A 19128-nucleotide genomic window follows, 5' to 3' on the forward strand; every position below is an offset into this window, starting at 1 on the left:
TGTAAAGAGCTTGCTTCTTGGCTGAATTTGGCTAAGGCATTCAGATAATTCTATATGTCTTCATATTTGATATATGCCTTAGCCACACATCACCTCTAGTAGGGTCTTCCTAGTCTTTAAGACTATGATGAGAAAATGAGGGTGTATGAGTTCTATCCCCACCTGTATTTGTAGAGGAGCTTTGAAGAATATGCAAAGGTTAATAATACGTTTATAATAAGGTTGTGCAAGGAATTGCAAGGTTCCCTTGAGCAAAGGTTTTCACATGAGGATATATCAACTATAGGCCAATTTAGATGTTGTTTGATTTGATTCTCATATTTCTCCTACCTAAGGATTGGTACATTTTATGGTTTTCCCAAAAGGCTTCCCAGGTATCCTAAGGATAAAATTATTCTTGTTGAATTTTTTAGACAAATACTGGAGGTGAAAACCTTGTGTTCCAATGTGAAGAAAATAGTAAATATTTCCTTCCCAATAGTAGTAGAACCTTAGTCTTTTACTTCTAGGTTTGATGCCTAGAATATAGTCAAAATCTTTGAGAGAAAGATTAAACTAATTGATTATGAGGTAATAAGGCCTCAATATGACCCAATGAACTTTGTGAAAGATCATTTGAATCTTGGATAAGCTCATTGACATGTCTCAGATATTGAAGACTATTGGGTGGGATGTTATGATAAATACTAGACTAGGGAGAGGTATTGGTCCAAGCTAACAATAAAGGAAATTAAATTGTATAATGGTCTATTGTTGATATTTATAATCTTGTAGATGATGGCTCCTACATGCATCCCTCACCCTATGAGTAGGTTGAGAAGACCCCCATTGTGTCAACTTCATCGGAAGGTCTTGTTGTCAACACAATGGAAGTCTTGATGCATGGAATCATCAAAAGGATGGACAAGTGGGTGCAATGCACTAGAGAAAGGAAGAAAATAATTGGAAGTGCAAGCTCTACTAGTGGAGTAGCTTCTAAAATAGCTCAATCAAACACTACTACATACATGACTATTGTTACTTCAACATTAGTTGTTCCAACATAGTCTACTAGTGGAGGAGGAGACCAACCTCCTTAAACAAATGTCCAAATTACTCCAACTTGTGGAGGAGGATCTCTGCCAGACATGGGAAAGGTTGGGGATGATGAGACAAATAAAGAGGAGTAGGATAAGTCATTGGTTAAGCCCTACTCCCCTATGCAATTCATCAACCTAAATGTTGACAATAATCCTCTGGATGGTCAAGAGCAAGAGGCATCTCAACAAGGTGACACTTTAGCCCTCTAAGTCATCAAGGTAACTACTTTTCCTACTGCCACCCAGAGCACTTAGGCAACACCTCTATTAGCAAGAAAGCTTTTTGAACCCACAACCTTGTAGTGAGAAATCAATGTCATTTCAACTGAGTCATGGTTGTAAGAGACTATTGATCATAAGAAAATAAGATGTGAGGAAGTGGCCTTGTCCAAGGACCTCATTGTGCAAGCAACTTTGACTCAGCTAGCAACAAAGAAGATAAAGAAGCAGAAGATTATAGAGATTTTGGCTACTAATTCCTCTACTGGTTGTATGCTAGTACTGATTGCAAAACCTCAAAAGGAGTGAAGGTTTCGTGAGATGACTATAAGTGATTTCCAGATCAAAATTGTTGACATTGGCATTACATTCCATGATTCTATGGTTAACATTTGGAAATCAAAAAATGAGAAGATTGATAATAGACTAGAAGAATTGATGATAGAGAAAGAGGTACTCAAGGCCTCAAATAAAGAATTGATGGAGTACATCAATGCTACACTTGGGAGCACCTCTACAAGAACATTCAACACAACTATAGAGGAGAACAAAATCTACTACTAAAACTATAGCAATAGAGGCAATTTGATCAAACTGGTCATGCCTAGATTGATTAAATGAAGGCCCAAGCTCCCCTCCTTATTGAGAACTTTGGAAACCTACTCCTAGATAACAAAAAATTGAGAGAAGCATTGTATAGTGATTAGACCTCAATGTAAATGCATTAGACAGTTCAACAGAGCAATTGGCCTTGTTGTAGGAGGTAATTGATATGACAGGTAATGTTTCTATAACTCATAGGATTCTTAAAATGGGCCAAGAACCATTGCTTCATTAGAAGCAATCATTGGAATTGAAAGTTGAGAGCTCAGTAAGGTCTAAAAATAAGTTAAAGGATGTACATGATTTAGTGTAGAAAGTCATGGATAAAGTATTTGAACATCTAAAGGTGTTGTATATGGAATCATATGTCACCAATAATGGTCAATTGGTGGACGTTGAATGAAAGAAAACTAAATGTATGGAATTTATAGAAGAAGCTACCAACCCATCAAGCTCCTAGATGTCAAAGATCCCAGAGCTTTCAATAATGGATTCCATTCTAAGGTGAGCATCGAAGAATCTCTAATCAAAGATCTTCAGAGTTGATGAATTGATAGAAATGCATGATTAGAGTCAAGATAACAGTCTCATCCCAATTTTCTTGTGTAGAAAGGATACAAAGCTAAGGCTATGACCCCAAAGAAAAATGGATGCTCTGACACTTTCTTTGACAAGTGTCACCTCTTCTCTTTCTCAAGTTCTAATATTGTAGCCATATTCAACATTTTTCTCGAAGGCTATAGTTTTGTAACTGATGACCCTCTAGAAAATTCTATTATTAAACTAATTCAAAGATACTCTATGAAGTAATCATTACTACAACTGGTCATTCCTATGAAGGTCTATAGATGTTACTTTTTGATGAACAAATGAAGGCAAAAAATTATTATGTGTGCAAACCTCAGTAGCCGGGACTACTATGTAATACTTTGCGGCTGCATTTTATTATTCTTGTTTGTTTTAGTCTTTTATTAATCTTGGAATGAAATATGTTGTTAATCAAAACTATAAGATTACAAATAAACTGGGTTTTGTTTCTTTATTTCCAGTGATTGCAAGGTTTACTTTCGTCAATTATAGTATTCTTTCATTTCTTATGTTCTCTGCAAGTTAGATCATATGCATTTCATTTCTGTCTGAGAATTTTAGGATTTGATTAATGAAAGGAACTAAATAGAAAGTAATTTGAGTATTATCAAATCTCAAGAATTGGGGCAATCTAGGTGTTCTCTAGTTGACCATACTTTCTCTTATGATGTAGTGTGCATTGGTAGATAGTTTTTGCATTGTCATATCTTGCTTTAGTATATATAATAGCTTTCACTTTAGGTGTCAGATGAGCTTAAAAATTACTTACACACATTCATAGCTTTGGAGGTTTTGATTTATAATTTGAAATTGGCCTCAATTTCATGAAGTGTTAGGCAATCTGGTTATACCTCTTCTACTCTTTGGTTAAGAGCATACCCCCAAAATTAGTTGATCTACTCAAAATAAATTCTTTGCAAATCTTTGTACCATAAGGGAGCTTTATGTTTCAATTCAAGGGTCTCTAATAGATTACTACATTGACCCATTCTTTCGTTAACTATTTTGTTTTCCATCATACTAGGCATATTAAGAGTCAAGATATAAACCAAATCCAAGGAAGACAAACTGTTAACCAACATAATTGTATAGAGGCATTTGCATTTTTCATCACCCTCTACATACTTATCCATAATTTATATTTTTTATTCAATCTCATCTTATTCATTAATGAAGTATACTTGAATTTACTCTCTCTCTCTCTCTCTCTCTCTCTCTCTCTCTCTCTCTCTCTCTCTCTCACACACACACACACACACACACACACACACACACACACACACACTTGTTCCCAATTGTTTGATCCTTAAACTCTCTATTCTTCCATGTAGCTAGAGGATATTTTGGAGCCCCATTTTATATCCCTAGCTGACTCATTTTCAAAGAAATCATTATCTTAGATAAGCAATATAGGGTTAGTAAATATATGAAAACATAAAACAATACTAGGAGGAAAGGAAACATATTCAATAATGTGATAATTTAAGTGTATGGTGTGAAAGGGGAAGCAATGAAAGTGGAAAAATTACCTCTCCTTTCTAAAGTTATAGATTTGGACAAAAGATACCCCACTAGGTTTGAGGGGAGACTCGAGTACTAGGTGGGATAAGGTTCCATTTTTAAATATGTAATGAATGTAAATGTAAATGATGAAAGCGTTTAAACAAGTTGTTAAAATATTAGAAATAATATAAATTGATACAAACTGATAGAGAGTTGGAATGTACATAAATAGAAATCAAAGTGCATATCTGACATGTATCTAAAAATTTGAAAAAAAATACAACATATATGATGGGAAACACAATATACATGGGTACATAATAGAAATCATGTTTTATACTTAGTATTTTTAACAAATTTATTCAGAGATCTTTCAAAAAAAATGATATTTCTATAATTCATTCAATGACTGCATGATCTATTTCTATATGTAGATTTTTTTTGAGGAATATTGTCTAAAGAAATTTTATTTTGTCAACCCCTAATTTAGTCCAATCATCCTTGAAATATGACTACAATGTGAGTGAATTTATGAACACAAGTTAATGTATTACAAATGTGACTTCTAAATCCAAATGCTAGAATAATGGAAATGCACTAATTAATGTGTGTGTGTGTGTGTGTGTGTTTGCATGCATGCATGTATATATATATATATATATATACATATATATATATATATATATATATAGATATATAGATATATGTATATATGTATATATATATATATATGTATAGATATATATATATACATATATATATATATACATATATATATACATATATATATATATATATACATATATGTATATATGTATATATATATATGTATATATATATATATATATATCTATACATATATATATATACATATATACATATATGTATATATATATATATGTATATATATGTATATATGTATATATATGTATATATATACATGTATACATGTATATATGTATATATATACATGTATACATGTATATATGTATATATATACATATATACATGTATACATGTATATATATACATATATACACATATATATATATATGTATATATATATATATATATGTATATATGTATATATATATGTATATATATATATGTATATATATATATATGTGTATATGTGTATATATATATATGTATATATATATATATATGTATATATATATATAATGTGAATGAGAGTAATTATCTTCTTTCTTAATTGATAAATACTCTAGTTGGTTGTCATGGGGGAGATTATTTTTCTATTGGAGAATATTAAATTTGACTTGAATAATCTTGAACAGCTAGAGACTTGTAGAATCTTGATCTTGGATGATTTCCTTGGAATATTGAATATAATTGCTCAATTAGTGTTGATTGCTTGAAACATCATGATAGTTTAATTGAAAAAGTTGTAGATCATGAAATTATATCAAAATGAGAGGAGATAGGGAATTTGTATATTGAATTTATAATTTCATGATTAGAAAATTATCCAGGCTAACAAGGATCAAATTTCCTATAAATATCCCAATATAGGACCCTTGGCTAAAATTGGGCTCCAATCCTTGGAGATAGGACTCCATTGATATTACATATCCTAGAGAATGGGCCATAGTTTGGGTAGGGTGTTACGATAGGTGAAAAGATGTGGATGGAGTAGAATAAGTTGCCAAAACAAGTATAACAAGCATTCAAACCTCAAAATCACTAAAATAATGCCTAATATGTCCTAATAAAGCATCTAACTATGGATGTTAACTTTATAGGATTCTCTAGTAAGTATTAGGATTTGGGAAGCATGTGAAAGGAGATTGAACACTGCAGTACTCTAAATATTTTGTTGATCACTTTACATAGATAAATAATGGAAAAAAATACATTGATTATGATAATGCTTCATAGGTTGGGACATTATTTGTTGATTATGCCATATAGTATTTTATTGCGTCAAAGCCTCATATCTCTACGGTATTAATTTAGCCCAACCTCTAATAAGACAAGAAAAAACTTAGAATAATGATGACAACATTTTCATGGAAGTGTATTATGTTCAAAAAAAATTTATTGGCCACCTTTAACAAGGCCATGATATTATTAAACAAAATCATTGGGTATCTCTAAATTCCTTCAAATATAAATTAGATTAATAAACATATATTTATTATTAAGAGATTTTCTATTAAGGTTGGTGCAGAGAGAGTTTAGAGGTTGAGGTATAAAAATTATTTTAAAGAAAATTTGGTTATAAGATTCACATCTTGTGATAGATCACCTATAAACTATATATTACAACTTCTCATTCATATAATAATAATCAAAATCAATTTTTAGTCAAACATGGGTATTAAGAATAGCATTGATTGAAAGGCTAGAAGAATATAGGGTTAATGAAGTAAGTTTTATGATTACCTTAATCAACTACGTATCAACTCAATATTTATTATTTAATAACTCAAAATAGTGTCCTAATACTTGCACACCCATCCCTTTTCACCTTTACTTTGAGGTAACTGTGATAACATAAAATCAAGCATCTTTTCACCATTTTGAAGTCTCTATGCATTTATTTCCACATATGATCCTAATAGTAAACCCATGCTTCCTTTGTTAATATTAATCTATGTTTTTCTTATTCCCTATTAATGTTGCACCATTAATTCTTCATACATCAAATGCATTTCTACAAAAAAATCTATTAAATATTTTTGAATTTTTAAAATATTTTTATGTTTGATGAAATTTATTTGTCACAATGAATATGTCAAGCTAATTCTTTATAGTAATGATATTAAATAAAACTTAGAAAGTACTAAATAAAGTTGAGCGTTGAAAACTCCAATCATTATTAGTGTTTCCTAAAATAATGGGAAGCTTATTCCACATGAGCTATATATTCCCTCATGTTTATGCATTTCTACATGTCTACCAACAACTATTAGTTAGTTTCACATTTATCTCTTTGGTTGGTTGGATAAAGTCTCTATAAAAGAGAGGTAGTGTATCTCACTTTATCAATTAATAATAATTTAAATATTAATTTTTAACTATAATAGTGTTGTAGCTTGTGTTTTATATTTTTGTCAGTTTGTCAGAGTAGATTACATGGATAAGTGTCTAGGCCAAGAAAGAATAGAATCATGTAAAAACTTATCAAAATTATATAGAATAAAGGAGTAGGTTTTATGAAAGAAATCAGGATTACATCAAGTAATGAAAATATAAGTGAATCTAAAAAATTAAAAAGGAGGGTACGATAATTAGTTTGGACTTTTGTACCACTAAAAGAAGTCATATGTGTGTAGAGTTTTTGGTCAAGTAGAAAATAGTTTTTTTGATAATTCACCATCATCTAAAATAATGTGTATGTAAGGTTTGTGGTCATCCAAAATCACTTTTGAGCTATTGAAAAATAAGTAAGAGTATCACATATGAATCTATAATGAATTGGATATGGAGTGCACCAAAACATATAGTTTAGAATGATGAGATTTTCTAGATGTGATTTTTTAGAATTTTCAGATTTTAAATCATGAAGTGTTTATCAATAAAAAAGACAAGAAACAAATTTAAATTAGTGAAAATTAAGGAACAAAAAACCCTCCTCCATGCATATTAATATTAGATAAAAATTAGCTACTATTAAATAAAACTTAAGTTTTAACTTACTTAAATAATTGGTAACATTTCCTAAAAGACAAGTAACCAAACTGAGGGATATGCTTCAATATCCTAGCCTTTTTAATCATTCTGAAGATGATATGTGGATTTGGAGATATAACAACAATGACATTTTCTCTGTCATCTCAGCCTATAGATCCTTAGAGGACTTTGTGGTGGGAGACAAATTTTGGAATCAAATATGGATGTCTAATCTTCCACCCAAAATTAACTATTTTTGGTAGGCGGTGGGTCATGGAAAAATTCTTGCTTTAGACAATCTCTCTAAACATAGAATGATGTTAGCTAACAGATGTATTCTATGTGAGAAAGATGCAAAATATATCAATCATTCTATTATTACATTTCTCATACTCTACTATGGTTTGGAATCTTGTGCTCAAGGAATGCTATCTATCTCGTGTTCCCTAAAACTATAACTAAACTTATGAAACAATTGTATTTTTCACTCTTCTCCCATACTATTTATATTGATACATGCCAATTAATATTACCCACTATTGGATGATGTGTATGGAAAGAAAGAAACAATCAAATTTTAAGAGACAAGAAGAAGGAAGTTGCCTCTACCTTCCACAATATCAAAAAATCATAAGAGAAAGCATAAATTGTGCTAGCTTCCCCAAGAGCCTCAAGTTCTTGGTGTTTGTTAGACTTAAGGATAAAATAGAATTGGGATATAATCTAGATATTTATTGATATTAATTGGCAAAAGATTTGGAAAAGGAGGCATTGTAGCTAGAAACCACTGGAGAGAGAATGGTTAAAGTGAGATGTGGATGGCCATTCTAAATGTAATCCAGGTGTTGTTGGAGTAGGGGTTATTTTTAGATATTGGAAAGGTAATGTTATCATTGGTTTTTCTAAGTTTTTAAGAATAAAGTCTAATAATTACACTGAGGAAATAGCAATGTGGTATGGAATAAAAACTATGCAGGACTTTGGAACTATTGATGTTGAGTTGGAAGGCGATTCTAATCTTGTAATTGATAGCCTTCAAAATAGAGACAATTGCCCATGGAATATGTTTTTGATATTTCAAAATTGAAAAAGACACCTCTTGTATTTTAACAAAGTTAATATTAAACATACCTTGAGAGAAGGAAACAAAGCTACCAACTACTTGGCTTCTTGGGCTTTAGACTATGAGGATTGGAAAATGGTGACTTGGATGGAATGCTCGAGTTAAGACAAATTGTTTTCAATGATAGCAAAAAAATCAAGAAATATGGTAAGAGGACTACAGGGAGAGAGAAGTAGGGTGAAAAGATAATAGAAATTATGTCGAGTTAGTGGGTTGGTATTTCAAGGGAAGATACAAGGAAAGTTATGAGTAGGCCCTTGTTGAGTGCTAACTTTAAGATTAATTTGAATAAGTTGGTTGGATCATGATTCCTAAAAGTATGTTCCCTATTGTTTTAATTATGATATTACTTTATGTATATCCTTCCCCAGGTCTACATTTTTTACTTCCCAAGCTTGGTAATTATTCCAATGTCAGGTATTTATGCAAGATTAATGCAAAGTACACCACTAACTTGAGGAATTACATGCTAAAGGCCCTCATTATTTATTACATTTTTCAAATAAATGAAAGGAAAATTTCCAAGTATAAGGTGAAGTATGACACATAGATTGAGGCAAACATAGTGTAGTTAATGATTTTAGGAGTAGTAATGTAATTGTTATTTGTCACCCTTATTTGGCAATGTAAGTTTCTCAATTTTTTCTTAAATTTCCTTATAGCTACAATAGGTCCAAGTAGTTGGAGAAACAATCCATGAAGAGTAAAGTTGTAGAAAAAACATAATCAAGTTGTACTCAAGTCTTGAGGGAGTTTTTCAAATTTTTGAGGAGCACTTTATGGGAGGTCCACCTAAGTGTGTGGAATTAAGAAATTGTAGAGAGTTAGAGTAGAATAAAGAAATTTGGCAGTATTGTGTTTAAAGAAGGGTTGGATTCATATATCCATAAATGAAAGGCTACAACATGATCTTCTTGACTAAATCTTCTAGCTCCTAGATTAATGAGCAAGCGGCTATCAATATTATAAAGTTTGTGGTGATGCCCAAATTAATTGGAGAAGCTATAGGACTAGAATGTGTTTTAGCTCAAGTGGAGAGGAAATACATGACAAAATATAGTAAATTCAAGCACAAATTCTTTGAAGGTATTGAGGAATGTGTTAGAGTGAGCTCCTATAATGGGTATGAAAGGTTTTCTCTTCCTAGCCCCTTTGGTGCCATTTTCTTTTGGTTATTAAATACTTCACCCTTGAAGGTCATTTTAAGACCTACCATGGTTATCATTTTTAGCTTCTTAACATGTTAAGGCATGGGGAAAATATTAACATCTCCTTTTTCTTGTTTTCATGTTTGGTCAACAACATTGCCCTTGGGGATAGTCCTCATATCCACTAAGGGCTCATATTTTTTCTTTAACACCATGTCTTTATTCATCACCCAAGTTTTGGAAGCTATCTTGTGGCTAATGAAAGCCCTAAAGTTTCAAAATTCTTTGTGATTATTGAAGATATTGGTGCTAATATTTTCCATAAGTATTCCCTTCAGATCTCAGAAAAACCTCCTTCCTCCAGGGATTTTTTGAAGTCCTTTAAGAAGCATTTCCCCTCTTCGGAAGAAACCTATTGTCTGAGTCCCCCAAGAAGCTTTAAAATACCTTTTTCAATTCTAGCCTTGTGAGTACCCCAAAAAAGATAAAAGTTTCTAAAGAAATTATTGAAATGAATAAGCAAAAAGGGGAGGGAATTTTGGAGAAGGGTGAGGGGGTGAGGTTACTAGAATCTAATAGGTTAAAGGTGAATGTTAGCACTAGAGAGAGGAGATCCACAAAGTTGAGAAATTAAAAAAGGTAGGAATTATAAGGAAGAAAGTAAGAAGGAATCTCATAATTCCAAGAATGAGGAAAGGGTTGAGGATACCAAAATGGAAGAATCGCCAGAGAAATTTGGTAATAATGACACTAAAGATGAATATTTTGGTGCAAGAATGAAAGAAATAGATCAAGAGATCCAATTTCCTCTGGAGGCAAAAATTGAAGTGGAGTTATGTATTACAAGAGAAGATGAGGGGATTAAGGAGAACGATAATATGTACGGGAAGTAATGTCATAGATAATTATCCATCTCTAATCTGATGGAAGAGTTAAAGAAAGAATTTTCTGAGAAAATTTCCAAAATTAATGAGAAGATTGAGGCAATAGATAAAGAGTTTAAGTTAGAGGTTGTACGAATTGAATTGGGTGTGGTTGTGTCTTCCATTTGCAAAGTCCAGAAAGAAATGATGTAAAAGGTGATCTTCAATGTCATCAATGGAAAAAGAAAACTTAAAATGGTTGGCCAAATTAAGGAGAATTGTGAGGAGTTAAACAACTCCAATGAGATTGAGAATTGGATAGAAGAAATGAAGTATCAGACTGATGATTGGGAAAACATCAAACAGGCCTAATGTTTTTTTTTTGCTAGTTTGGCTTTTTCTGGTTATCTTTATATTTAATGTTAATTTGAACTGTGTTAAAACTATTGAGCTCTTGCTTATTTTTAGACTCATCTTCTATACTGTCAAGTTTAGTAATCCCCACTACTATTGCAAAAGGAAGACTTGGAATATGGTCGATAAGTTTTCTATTTTAGTTTTAGTTTTTAGTCTGGTTCCTTTATTCCACTCAAAGAAAATGTCTAGTTTTGATTAATTTTGTTATATCTGGTTGGCAGGGACTCTAACTGCTAGGGTTAGAGTGTGCTTCTCTACTACTTGGTTGTTATGGCCCAAAGAAAAGATGGTTGAAGTTTATTATTGTTATCCGGGTTTAGGACCCTTTTCCTTTCTTTTTTAATCAAAACATTCCCTATAATATTAGGAGACTTATTCCACATGGTCTATGTATTTCTTCACATTTTTATTTTTTTTGATAATTATTAGTTCCATATTTCTCTCTTTAGTTCTTGGGATAAACTTTCTTTACAAGAGAGGTACCGCATCTCACTTTATTCACTAATAATAATATCATATTATTCTCTACTACAGTAGTAGTGCAACTTTGATTTTATTTTTCAGCCTCTTATGTTAATGGTTGAATTGTACTTACATTTTATTTCTCTCATTCTATAAAAGAGAATTCATACCAACTAGTCCTCTTTCTTAAATGAGTCATCTTCCTTGATGCTTGAGATAGCATATCACACTTCGATTGTCACTCCAGTTCCAAAAGAAGCACTTTTTACAGTAGGAAAGAGAGTTTAAAAATCTATACCCAAACTCTTAATTCACTCAATAACTGATACAATATTTTGGTTTTGATAATCTGTGATGTCTCATTTCACAATAGGTGAAGAGTTCAATGTTGATAGGGGCTAAAATTCAGCCAAAATTGAGCCTTGGTAGTCATCCTCCTTATTTAAATAGATAGAATTTCAAATTTGAGTAGGTCCAAAGTTATGATGCGACAATCCCAAGTTTGAGGCACAAACAATGCTATAACTAGATTTGGGGGTTGCCATGGTAGTGATATGAAGATACGGGCTTCTTTTCCTCTATCTATTCTCCAAGATCCTATTTTAGACATAGAAGGAACACATACAAGGAAAACAATTGATGACCGTAAAGCTCTCGAATTGTGAATTGCGTTTGCATCACACATTCGTCATACTGAGGAAAAAAGGCTTGTTGACATTATCTGATTTATTCAAAAACCAAATTAGGCTCAAAGATTAGAGGCCCATTTCATTAATTTATAATCAATTTGTACATCAATAGAGAAGTTTGGAAATTGGAAAAATATTCTAGAAAATGTTGAAGATTGAAAGAATAATCTAGAAAGTGCTGATTTTTTCAAGTGTTTGGAAGTCTCCTTGATCAATGACCAAAATAGTTGCAATCTACTTAATATAATTTATTTATTTTCCAACACTAAAAAATCATTTGCATGCATTTTCAAAAGCATTTTGTCAAGCTTATAATTAACTACATTGCATTTTCTTCCCTTACTCCTGCCAGCGCAACTCAGCGACTGTGCAGTCTCTTATGTCAAATACTCAGAACAAGTGCTGACAAGTTGAAGCCACAACTAGAATCCAGTGAGAGGTGGACAAAACATATTCGATCAGTATCTTGCATAAACAACTTGCAATTTAACCCTCTGAGCATAGAAACAGAAAAAAAAATCTTTGAGAAAACTAAATTCTGATTGAATGTCATATAGTCATTTAATAGCTGTTTAAGAGCATGGCCGATGCTATAGTTCCTGGTAGGAACTAAAATGATGTTAACCAATATATTCACAACTTAAGAAAAACCCAATGACTACTTCAAGTTCACCTTAATACCAAGCATTGAAAACAATTCTAACGAGAAGAAACTTAAAACATTATACATTTAAAAAAAAAAAAATCAAAATTACTTGCAACACGCTTAAAACTGAAGGGAAATCATAAAGCAAGCAATACACAAAGATGGGGGTTCAGCGCACTCTATAATCTTTTTGCAGTTGATGATATGTCCAACAAAAGGCTAAACGTATCAAGCTGTCATGAGAAAGAAAAGCATTCAGAACTCCTTTGTCGGTTTATTTATTGGAATACATAATTTAAGCAAAATATCACATCATATTTGAAGGCTGCAATGCATTGTCAAGTTGGGAGTACCATATACAATACATCAATTCGCAGGATACCATTGTAGGACAACTGGACTGCGAACAACCTGTGTTCCTCCCTCTATGCATTTCCATCTTATTTCTCCGAACTGATGAGATGCAGATGGAGATGTTATGTTGGTTTCGAATCTCACACTATAGCCTGCTTTCTCCTCTACATTTCTGAACTCCAAAATCTCCGGGTGTACGCTTATTTTAACTCCACGAGGGCTCTTCACGCTCGCTCTATACACCGCACGACCCTGTGGACCCACATTAGTCACTCTTCTCCTCTTCACCTGAACCATTTCCTTTCCGGAGTAGAACAACACAGAGAACGATGGATAGTTGAGATCTCCAACTTCCAAAATTGGACTACTGGGGCAGTAAACCATTTTCTTGGTGAGAAGAGAAATCTGTTGAGTGGTGTAATTGAGCGAGCATAGAAAGTTGACATAGTCTTCAGGTCCCAGATCATAAACAAGTCCAGGATTTACGGCCCTCATTGGGTCCACGTGGCCTGCACCAGTGGCAAACGGATTGGCTGTTTTCATTGTCGATACATCCCTGATGGCATGCTCTGTATTGTCAACGATGTAAGATGACGTCAGGAGGGCAGATTTTATGGCTGCTGGGCTCCACGTAGGATGAACTGCCTTGATGAGTGCTGCAATGCCACTGACGTGAGGACAAGCCATCGAGGTCCCTGACATAAACTCATAGGGACGGTTTTCTACTACTTGCGCGTATGCGGCCAAGATGTTCACACCGGGAGCAATCAAATCTGGCTTCAGAACATGTGGGTATGCTATGGTGGGTCCCCTTGATGAAAAAAGCGCCGCCATTGGAGCAGCTACGGTCTTTCCCAAAACTGTCAACCCAGGGAGTCGCAAGGTAGCAGTGGCATTAACCCCTGCATTGTCGATATATGCCTTGATCTTATTTCCAGCTCTGAAACCCACATGGATAGCAGGGAGACCCTCGGGATTGGTAAGCCACTGATCTTCACGATAAGCCGCTCCATTTGCAACAATCACTCCTGCACCACCTGCCCACGCCACTACGTTGCTTTTGTCAGATGCGGTAGACTTCCCTTGCTCACAGACCACTATTTTACCCTTCACCATATTTGGGTCAACGCCGCCATCCAGACAATACCTTGAGCTATCGTTTATTGATAAATAGACCAGAGAAAAAGGCCCATCTTGAAATATTGAACCATTTGTTTTTTTTTTCCCTCTGTATGTAGAAGTTCCCCTGAGTATATCTTGGTTCCCCAAAACAAGAGAAGCAGGGAAATCTCTGTCCAGGGTGCCTGCACCCACGGTGGTAATCCAGGGGGCTGGATTATTAAGAGAAGATGGCCGAGGTCCGTCATTCCCTGCCGCGGAAGAAACAAAAACACCCTTCTCCATGGCCCCGAATTCTGCGATGGATTTGACATCCATGTAAAATGGCTGGTCTAGCGAGGAAATTGATAGAGAAATGATGTCCACGCCATCTGCGACGGCTTTCTCCATGGCAGCAGCGACGTCTGCATCATCGCAGACATCTGCCCAACAAACTTTGTAGATTGCCAGCCTGGCTCGCGGAGCCGTACCGCTGGCCGTTCCGTTGGCGAAACCGAAGAAACTGGTCGCAGGAAGTTGAACCCCAGCAATAGTGGAAGCTGTATGTGTCCCATGGCCTTCGTGATCTCGAGGAGATTTGTATTCCCAGGTTTCGCTGATGGGACCAGATCCAATTTCGTAGCCTTTGAAAAAGTATCGAGCTCCAATGATTTTTTTATTACAGTGCGAAGCGTTGAAGTCTCGCCCAGTCTCGCACTCGCCCTTCCATTTGGAGGGAATGGGTCCAAGGCCTTCGTCGTTGAAGCTTCGGCTTTCTGGCCATATCCCACCGTCCATCACTCCTATTATGATGTCCTCTCCATAAGTTGAATATTGAGACCATAATCCTGACGAAGAGGAAGAGGAAATGAGCCCCAAGAAGTCAGGAGTGCGAGTGGTCGCGAGTTGACCGCGAGAAGAGGGGATTACGCCCAAGCAGCCATCCATATTCTTCATGGCTTCGGCTTCTGCTTTACTCATCTTCGCAGCAAAGCCGTGGAGGAGGTTATCATATGTATATAACATGTCAATTCCAGTATCGGATTCTGAGACCTGGCTGAGCATTGAAGAATACCAGTTTTCGGGAGAGCCGAAGTGATGAGGCTTCACGGTCTTCATCATTTGGACAATGTATGGTTTTCTCGAAACTTCCGCTTCCGCTGCAAATAAGGACATCGCCCAGACGGCGAGAAGCACGACAATCGCAGCAACAAGCGATGTGTTCGCCATTGTTGGAAGAGAGAAGAATGGCGAATTGATGTGCAATGAGGAAGGGTGGATAGAGAGTTCCTTTTATTGTTGAGAATTGTGTCTCAATCTTCTAAGTTATTTATGGAAAATTCTAGAAAAATCTAGAATTTGTTTGTGGGAGTCTTCCACATGTTTATGAGTTGGAAAAAGGTGTATGAGTTGTTAAAAGTGTACCTAGTCCCTAATACTATATAAAATAGTTATTTTTAAAATATAAACGACTCATTATATGACTTTTATGAGGGTTTAAGCTAAAGGACAAAATTATGAATAAAAATGTTATTCTTGGAGTTACAAATGACAAGTGGGTAACATGTGGCACTACTAAACAATACATGGATTTACGATGTTAATTAAAGATAAAAATTTGCCTTTTTCATTAACATACTTGTTAAGTGAAAATATACTTTATTAATTTTTAATTGTCTCTAATTATGACAATGAAAAAAAGTAACTTTATTAGAATTTTCTCTTCAAAAATTCATAATTTAATCCTCATCTCATGGGCATCACTACATGGAACTCATCGTGAAAACTCTTCATCTAAACTCATTGTTGAACTACAACATAGGAGGTATCACAAAAATGGAGTTATCAATGGCAAGATTAGTATTCATGGTGGCTGAAATTTGTTCTATTAGATATTTTGATCAGCATATTTTAAGATGGATCTGGTTTTTTGATCATGCCCCTGTGATTTGCATTTGCCCTCTCATATTTCTCAGAATGATTTCTTCTTCCACATTTAATCTTTTTCCACAGTCGAGTCCAGCTAAGAACAAGCCAAATGACATTTAAGTAGCACATTAGTGAAGTTTGGAAGAGAAAGGAAGCGACACTATTAGGGTTTTACAAGTTGAAAAGAAACAATGCATGAAATGTAAGTATGCTTGTCAAAAAGGACCTTATTAATATACTATAATATTAATCTTAAATAAGGGTTTTTGAATGAAGGGCTCTCCCTGTACAATGTTTTCAATATAATCTTAGCTTTAATTTTATTGGATGATTTGCCTCTATTTCCTCTCTTGCTACTATGGGCTCTGCATATATATCTATTATAACCAAAATAGATCCCCCTTAGCCTATTCTTCTCCTCTTAGGATATATAACTACTTAGGCCAACTGAAGACACCTCTATATCTAATACCCATTTACCTATTGTCCTCGACCATTACTCTATTTTGATCGGTAAATTGAAAGGGTTGGGTCTTGTTTTGCATGGTAACCTTGTTTCCCATGCATGAAAATCTTCTCATTGAGCACATGTCGGCAAAGGAACCAATTTAATAACATGGTTATAAATTGCAAAGTGTGGTTTAATTGGAAACCAGTCATTGTTTGTGGATTCTTTAAGGAGGTTGTAGAGCAACATATTGTCTAAGTTATTTTCTTTGAGGAGGCTATAGAGCAACAAAATCATAGTGAAACATTGATATGCATGTGGAAAATCTATTTTAATTTGTATATGTAGGAGTATTAGAATTTTAATTTTTGATGCCCTGGCTATGTTCTTCTACCATTTTGCATGTTTCAGGACCAGGCAGTAGGGTTTATAGAGTTTGCACAGATCCTACATGTACTCAAACATTTATTCATCTTTATCTTGTAAACTATAAAGGAGGGATCCAGATCTAGAAGATCGAACCAAAAGGCTTTCTCACTCTACATCATGATCCAAGCTCTGGTTCCATTTTCACTGACAAAGAAAGAAAGCCCAAATAATGCATATTGATAGTGTAGAGGCCAAGTCCAAGGTTGAAATCTTTGTGTTGCTATTTTTGCCCATTTTTCTTAAGCTGGGAGATTAGTGGTCCATTTCATTTATACAATCTAGATTGATTGGATAAAATTCTTGGGATTGGGAAAACCCTTGAGATGCAGATGCCCTTCCTCTACACACTGTAAGGTTTTGTACATGCAATCCATTGGGTGATTGTATATGGAAATCAGGAAGATCTTCATTGCCATGATTTGTGCCAAATATAGCTAGGCTAATCCTCAACTTGGTAGCTACCTGCAATTCTCTACTTTTCCCTTCTTTTTCTTTGATCTATGGGGAGACTCTAATTTAACTCATGGTCAAGCTATAGGCATTGAGATAGCAAACTAATTCTAGGTAAGATATTTATGAAATCATTGTAGTATGTGTTAATGTTTCTTGCATTATTTAATTTCATACTATTGGGTTAACAACATGATATGACTTATGCTTCCTCTTTGTTGTGGAGTTTATGTGATCTAACTATTTATTTTCTAGTTATGTTCATCTTTCCTAACCCTTATTTGGCCTCTTATGTATAAAAGCAAAGATGGAGGTAAGCTAAATCAAGAGCTTAAGACTTCTATAATAACTTTTGAGATAAAAATGATGCCTGGCATATTTAGTTTTACCAAGGTATTTATATTCCATCTAATTTATACATTGACTAAAATTAGTTCAGATGAATGAATGCCTTGTTGAATAGGTTTAAGGGAATGAGATCTCAAATACAAATCTCAGCTAGTTTTATGTATAGTTTACAAAGTTTCAATATGAATTTAGGACCTCATATTTCCCCTGGTTCAAGATTTATATTAAAATATATTTGTAACCCTATTGTGTGGCCATATTGCTAGGGTTTATTTGAGAATTAAATCCTAGATTCAAGAGTTATAGGGTTCAATTTCATTAAGGATACTTGCCATAGAATCTTTCATGGGACTTGACATAGCATCTATAATCTGTTAAAATCATGATATATATTGGGGATGCAATAAATTTGTGTAGATCATTGTTGGCATTAGATCAAAATTTGATTCATGTTGGACTATATAACTTATGATAGGAAATTTCAATTGATGGGAGGAAAATCCTTTCTTTTCAGTGGCTAAGGGTGTGTAGGTAGTACTCTAGCTCATTTATCATGATGGCTTAGTAAATGATTTGCACAACTTGATTGAAATCCATCTATTATTTTAACATGTTAATGCAAGAAAAAATGCTTTAAACACCTCAGAGCACATGTTCTACTTATAGATAAGTTTGCAGATGAATTACAAATTTTTTTTTTGATTCAAATTTGGAAGAAATTAATCTTGATTAATTGTTGGTATAGGTGGAAATTTTTTAAATCTCTATTTAGGTTAAAGTTATTATATGATGGTATCTAGTTTGTTAAGCACACTTTAGGCTTGTTCTGATGCTATGCTTTGTTTTGGTACTTCATGAATTAGACCTAAAGTGTTCTATATGAGCCAACAATATTAGTAATTGATCTTGGTAGGCTATTTGATATGCCGATTTTAATGGGTGTGCTAGGAGACTAACCTTAACTTTCTCACAAATTTTTTGGTTATTTTGTTGCGCATTACCACTTGAGAAATTCTTAAACTTGTAGTTCTCTATGTGAGCTATTCTTCCAAAACAACTTACCATTTAGTTTAAATGATTTCTTTGTAGTGCAAGC

At 33.9% G+C, this 19128-nt stretch overlaps 1 pseudogene; it reads right to left on the reverse strand.

Moving 5' to 3' along the window:
* Nucleotides 1-13342: 13342 nt before the first annotated feature.
* On the reverse strand, nucleotides 13343-15658 carry LOC149565860 (subtilisin-like protease SBT1.7 pseudogene; annotated as a pseudogene).
* Between the last annotated feature and the right edge of the window lie 3470 nt (nucleotides 15659-19128).

The sequence above is a fragment of the Cupressus sempervirens genome, chromosome 3 (genome assembly GCF_028749045.1).
Source record: "Cupressus sempervirens isolate cs-2001-9-10 chromosome 3, ASM2874904v1, whole genome shotgun sequence".
Lineage (NCBI taxonomy): Eukaryota > Viridiplantae > Streptophyta > Pinopsida > Cupressales > Cupressaceae > Cupressus > Cupressus sempervirens.